The sequence below is a fragment of the Rhipicephalus microplus genome, chromosome 6 (assembly GCF_043290135.1).
Source record: "Rhipicephalus microplus isolate Deutch F79 chromosome 6, USDA_Rmic, whole genome shotgun sequence".
NCBI classification, from domain to species: Eukaryota; Metazoa; Arthropoda; class Arachnida; order Ixodida; family Ixodidae; genus Rhipicephalus; species Rhipicephalus microplus.
In genome coordinates, this window is record NC_134705.1 from 193,405,808 (window position 1) to 193,413,022 (window position 7,215).

At 40.1% G+C, this 7,215-nt stretch overlaps 1 protein-coding gene across 2 annotated transcripts in view; it reads right to left on the minus strand.

The window, feature by feature from the left end:
• Nucleotides 1-6,871: 6,871 nt before the first annotated feature.
• LOC142765099 (uncharacterized) overlaps nt 6,872-7,215 on the minus strand; it is a 48,779-nt gene continuing 48,435 nt past the window's right edge. For both annotated transcript variants that reach the window (XM_075865666.1, XM_075865665.1), the window contains one exon: nt 6,872-7,058. The gene's annotated coding sequence lies outside the window, so the exon portion shown is untranslated. The remainder of the gene's footprint in view (nt 7,059-7,215) is intronic.

Sequence of the window (7,215 nt, forward strand, 5' to 3'; positions counted from 1 at the left end):
AAGCAAAAACTGGGCGTACTATGACCAATTTTAAGAAAATTTTTTGTTCTGAAGTGGCTTGCATGCAGCTCGAACATTTCTTTTTTCAAGTTTGACGTTCTTTCGTGTGCTAATTATTTTGCTGTCTATAACATTATTTGCTCTTTATTGTTTGCTTGTTCATATTTAAACATGACTGTGTCTAATATTTTTCTTTAGAAGAAAAAAAGAATCGTGCCGTTAGCCCTATTGTTGCGAAATTGAAACCAACAGAGCAGCTAATTTTCGGACTCCAAAGAAAGAGTCTGCCCTCCCAAGCTCATGTTCTTTCCCGCCACAGTTGCTGTTGGGTGGATTTGGAAAGGCGCCAGAACTCAAGCCAAAATAGCCATGTACTTCATTAACATCCCGACAATTGTAGCCAAAGAGAACAGGAGTGGTACTATGAATAATCCTTACAACTGAGCAATAAAAACATTTTGAAAAAAGTATAAGAGGAAATTTTAACGTAGCCAGTAAATAGCAATGGCGCGAGCTGGATACATTTGTTGTCAAATGAGTTGTAAAGTAGCCAATTTGGCGCAAAGTAGCCACGAACAGCAACGCTGCTACCCCCTAAGTGGCATGAGTTGTGCAGGACCATATCACATGACTAATGTTACGTTGTTAGTGATTAAAACCAGTCGCTGGACTAGACTCACGGGGTTTCGGCTGAAACACGTGATGGGACTGCTGTTACGCAAATTTACGTCAAGATTTATTCTTGTGTGACCCTGAGAAAATATGTCATGTGGCTAATAGAACATGAATTTTGCAGAAACATGTAACCTGGTCAGCTCAGTGGTAGAGCATCGGACGCGTTATCCGAAGGTTGCAGGTTCAGAACCCGACGGTGGCAAGCTATTTTATCGTCCTTTTTTTTCTTTTTTCACAGTTACACTTATTTTGAATAACACCATAATAGTTTCTCTGGCATTATTGCCTCTTAGTTTTGATTGATATTGTCGCTAACGAAAAAAAAACCGAGCCCTTAAGTTTTGTGAAAGCAGAGGATTAATTTAGATGGCCACGCACGTTCATTGTTAAAGGCGAGGCAAACATTCTTTTCAACTAGATGACGTCATTAACATTCCAGTTTGCCTTATGTCTGGGCATATGCTGCGTGCTGCATAAATAGTATGGATGTTTGAGCACATTCGAGCATATTTTCGAATTATTTTGCAGAGCGTGAATCCGCCTTTGTCATAAAAGTCCAATTGGAACTCTCAAAAGTCCAAAAGCATTGATCATTCATGGTGACGCATGAACGACTAGAGAACTACGTGTATCGAAAGAATACCTCACCCTGAGTTAAAACGAGGTGGCCTCGCGATGATAAAATAATCATACAATATAGGAAACAACATATATATATATATATATATATATATATATATATATATATATATATATATATATATATATATATGAGATATAACGGACAGTAATGCCAAGGAATGTACAGGGGAAGTTATTAGAACCAATGGAATGTAAATAAGAAGAAAGAAGAAAGAAAAGTGGATGAAAAAATTACCAGCTGTGAGCAGGAATCGAACCTACAACCTTCGAATAACGCGTTCGATGCTCTAACCACTGAGCTATCACAGCGGCCGTCCCTCCATCCACTTTTTGGGGTTTATATGTGAATTTAGAAGTAGGAGTGACAGTCAGCGCCATCTATAAGCCAAACAACGAGTGTGAAAACACTCTTATTCGCATGATTTGGCGTCACGTAGCACGTGAACTTATTATGAGCGGGCAGCTGATTAATTGTCCCTCTTATACAACCTAAACACACCAAGTCTGCCAGTACGAGACCCTCGTTCAATGAAATAAGGGAGAGAAGTGTATACCTAAGGGCTCGTATTTCCGTGGTTTAACACAATATTAATGAGATATAACAGACAGTAATGCCAAGGAATGTACAGGGGAAGTTATTAGAACCAATGGAATGTAAATAAGAAGAAAGAAGAAAGAAAAGTGGATGAAAAAATTACCAGCTGTGAGCAGGAATCGAACCTACGACCTTCGAATAACGCGTTCGATGCTCTAACCACTGAGCTATCACAGCGGCCGTCCCTCCATCCACTTTTTGGGGTTTATATGTGAATTTAGAAGTAGGAGTGACAGTCAGCGCCATCTATAAGCCAAACAACGAGTGTGAAAACACTCTTATTCGCATGTTTTGGTGTCACGTAGCACGTGAACTTATTATGAGCGGGCAGATGATTAATTGTCCCTCTTATACAACCTAAACACACCAAGTCTGCCAGTACGAGACCCTCGTTCAATGAAATAAGGGAGAGAAGTGTATACCTAACGGCTCGTATTTCCGTGGTTTAACACAATATTAAAGAGATATAACAGACAGTAATGCCAAGGAATGAACAGGGGAAGTTATTAGAACCAATGGAATGTAAATAAGAAGAAAGAAGAAAGAAAAGTGGATGAAAAAATTACCAGCTGTGAGCAGGAATCGAACCTACGACCTTCGAATAACGCGTTCGATGCTCTAACCACTGAGCTATCACAGCGGCCGTCCCTCCGTCCACTTTTTGGGGTTTATATGTGAATTTAGAAGTAGGAGTGACAGTCAGCACCATCTATAAGCCAAACAACGAGTGTGAAAACACTCTTATTCGCATGTTTTGGCGTCACGTAGCACGTGGACTTATTATGAGCGGGCAGCTAGTTAATTTTCCCTCTTATACAACCTAAACACACCAAGTCTGCCAGTACGAGACCCTCGTTCAATGAAATAAGGGAGAGAAGTGTATACCTAAGGGCTCGTATTTCCGTGGTTTAACACAATATTAATGAGATATAACAGACAGTAATGCCAAGGAATGTACAGTGGAAGTTATTAGAACCAATGGAATGTAAATAAGAAGAAAGAAGAAAGAAAAGTGGATTAAAAAATTACCAGCTGTGAGCAGGAATCGAACCTACGACCTTCGAATAACGCGTTCGATGCTCTAACCACTGAGCTATCACAGCGGCCGTCCCTCCATCCACTTTTTGGGGTTTATATGTGAATTTAGAAGTAGGAGTGACAGTCAGCGCCATCTATAAGCCAAACAACGAGTGTGAAAACACTCTTATTCGCATGTTTTGGCGTCACGTAGCACGTGAACTTATTATGAGCGGGCAGCTGATTAATTGTCCCCCTTATACAACCTAAACACACCAAGTCTGCCAGTACGAGACCCTCGTTCAATGAAATAAGGGAGAGAAGTGTATACCTAACGGCTCGTATTTCCGTGGTTTAACACAATATTAAAGAGATATAACAGACAGTAATGCCAAGGAATGAACAGGGGAAGTTATTAGAACCAATGGAATGTAAATAAGAAGAAAGAAGAAAGAAAAGTAGATGAAAAAATTACCAGCTGTGAGCAGGAATCGAATCTACGACCTTCGAATAACGAGTTCGATGCTCTAACCACTGAGCTATCACAGCGGCCGTCCCTCCGTCCACTTTTTGGGGTTTATATGTGAATTTAGAAGTAGGAGTGACAGTCAGCACCATCTATAAGCCAAACAACGAGTGTGAAAACACTCTTATTCGCATGTTTTGGCGTCACGTAGCACGTGGACTTATTATGAGCGGGCAGCTAGTTAATTTTCCCTCTTATTCAACCTAAACACACCAAGTCTGCCAGTACGAGACCCTCGTTCAATGAAATAAGGGAGAGAAGTGTATACCTAAGGGCTCGTATTTCCGTGGTTTAACACAATATTAATGAGATATAACAGACAGTAATGCCAAGGAATGTACAGTGGAAGTTATTAGAACCAATGGAATGTAAATAAGAAGAAAGAAGAAAGAAAAGTGGATGAAAAAATTACCAGCTGTGAGCAGGAATCGAACCTACGACCTTCGAATAACGCGTTCGATGCTCTAACCACTGAGCTATCACAGCGGCCGTCCCTCCATCCACTTTTTGGGGTTTATATGTGAATTTAGAAGTAGGAGTGACAGTCAGCGCCATCTATAAGCCAAACAACGAGTGTGAAAACACTCTTATTCGCATGTTTTGGCGTCACGTAGCACGTGAACTTATTATGAGCGGGCAGCTGATTAATTGTCCCCCTTATACAACCTAAACACACCAAGTCTGCCAGTACGAGACCCTCGTTCAATGAAATAAGGGAGAGAAGTGTATACCTAACGGCTCGTATTTCCGTGGTTTAACACAATATTAAAGAGATATAACAGACAGTAATGCCAAGGAATGAACAGGGGAAGTTATTAGAACCAATGGAATGTAAATAAGAAGAAAGAAGAAAGAAAAGTAGATGAAAAAATTACCAGCTGTGAGCAGGAATCGAATCTACGACCTTCGAATAACGAGTTCGATGCTCTAACCACTGAGCTATCACAGCGGCCGTCCCTCCATCCACTTTTTGGGGTTCGATTCCTGCTGCTTTGAGGTTCGATTCCTGCTCACAGCTGGTAATTTTTTCATCCACTTTTCTTTCTTCTTTCTTCTTATTTACATTCCATTGGTTCTAATAACTTCCCCTGTACATTCCTTGGCATTACTGTCTGTTATATCTCATTAATATTGTGTTAAACCACGGAAATACGAGCCCTTAGGTATACACTTCTCTCCCTTATTTTATTGAACGAGGGTCTCGTAATGGCAGACTTGGTGTGTTTAGGTTGTATAAGAGGGACAATTAATCAGCTGCCCGCTCATAATAAGTTCACGTGCTACGTGACGCCAAAACATGCGAATAAGAGTGTTTTCACACTCGTTGTTTGGCTTATAGATGGCGCTGACTGTCACTCCTACTTCTAAATTCACATATAAACCCCAAAAAGTGGATGGAGGGACGCCCGCTGTGATAGCTCAGTGGTTAGATCATCGAACGCGTTATTCGAAGGTCGTAGGTTCGATTCCTGCTCACAGCTGGTAATTTTTTCATGCACTTTTCTTTCTTCTTTCTTCTTATTTACATTCCATTGGTTCTAATAACTTCCACTGTACATTCCTTGGCATTACTGTCTGTTATATCTCATTAATATTGTGTTAAACCACGGAAATACGAGCCCTTAGGTATACACTTCTCTCCCTTATATATATATATATATATCGATCGCGTTGTTCGAAGGTCACAGGTTCAATTCCTGTCACGGCAAGTTATTTTTTCACCCACTTGTATTTCTTATTTTCATTACATTGGTTCTAATAACTTCCCTTATAAATTCCTTGGCATTATTGTCTGTCTCATTAATGTTGTGTAAAAACACAGAAAAAATGAGCCCTTAAGTATACACTTCTTCCCCCCCCCCATATATATATATATATATATATATATATATATATATTCGTATAGGAAAGAAGACGCACGTACGAAGTTATTTTAGTGACGTTTCGGCCGTGGGTCCGGCCTTCATGGGCATATGCTGCGTGCTGCATAAAGGCCGGACCCACGGCCAAAACGTCAATAAAATAACTTCATACGTGCGTCTTCTTTCCTATACGAATAATCTTTCCCGGACCCAGCATCACTTTTGTTTTTGGTATATATATATATATATATATATATATATATATATATATATATATATATATATATATATATATATATATATATATATTAAAAATAGATACACAGCCATTACAATAATATACAAAGTATTACACAAAGACCATTTGCAGTTTGCAACACCGCAGCTGGCCCCGCCGCGGTGGTCTGGTTTCTAAGGTACTCGGCTGCTGACCCGCAGGTCGCAGGATCGAATCCCGGCTGTGGCGGCTGCATTTCCAATGGAGGCGAAAATGTTGTAGGCCCCTTTGCTCAGATTTGAGTGCACGTTAAAGAACCCCAGGTGGTCGAAATTTCCGGAGCCCTCCACTACGGCGTCTCTCATAATCATAGCGTGGTTTTGAGAAGTTAAACCCCACAAATATATCAACACCGCAGTTGTACGCCGCCACCACTGGTGCACATTCATTACCACTAACCATCTATAACCATCTGTAACTGATCTGTATTGTCATTGCTATTATTCTGGAATAAATAACATTGAGACATTCTCCATTGTTTCATCACCTGGAGCAATCAATAGATGAATGCAAAACTGAAGTCGCTAAAGATGAAACTTCATATACTTGAGTCTATGAAGTAGAAACTTAAAGTGTCGCGACTGGGAGCAAGCGCACTTGTCGGTGTTTGATAATGTTATCATCGGCGGAAGAACTTAATGTTTTATACTAGAGTATCTCAGGACATGAAGCTTCTACACCAACTCTTGCATTATCACTGGTGATCACGTGAACGTCAATAGAAGCATAACTGCATGAACGGGTCGTGCTCACAGTCTTTTCAGAACAGTCAGAACCAATCGCAGTTTCTTAAATGATCCATTGTGGCCAGCTTCGGTTGGTGATAATACGTGTAAAAGTATTCATGGCTGAAACTTGATCAAGGAAAGGTAGGTATAGAACCAGGTGGGGTCATATACTTTGCCAAAAGCTCTCTGTCTACAACTAGTACGATCACTAGGTTGAGGTCAATCACTTTGACAAAAAAAAACCTAACCATCAACCACGGTCAATGTCTCTGCATTGTGAGTAGTGGACACTCATTTCTATTGTTTCCTGAAAGAAAGAACTCTTTTTATGATGGTTGCGTGAAGGCGATATTCTTTTATCTGCTCAAACCGATGACTCTTGATACTGTAGGATGGAAAGTTTGGCTAGCTGTCTTCATCTTCTATCGCACCACGAAGCGAGTTCTTTCTTAGTATTTCCAGTTTGATATGAAACGAGCTAACAGTATTAAACAGTATTGGCCAAAATCTTGCAGAAGTGTAGTAAAGCCCGAAAGGTACTTAAGAAAGTTGACTATCACAAACTTTATTAGAAAATAGAAAAATAACTAAAAAACAATGGTATTTCGCAAAGCTCAATTTTTATGTTCAAGTAAAACTTGGTGTAACTCTGTAGAAAGTGCTGCTCTTTTAAAACCTTCATGATCACAGTGGAGGCATGAATCCAGTCTGCCCGTCTTGCTATCTCCTGGGGTGCCTGAAAAGTAAGATAAAACCACACCAGAGTAAACAAGCTGGAAAACTCTTTCCAACTCTAATGCCTTTAACATCCGTTGCAAGGAAGCGTGAAGCCCAAAACAAACGTCAAAGCAAAAAAAAATGTTTGCACACCAGGGCTTCATTCACTTTGTACA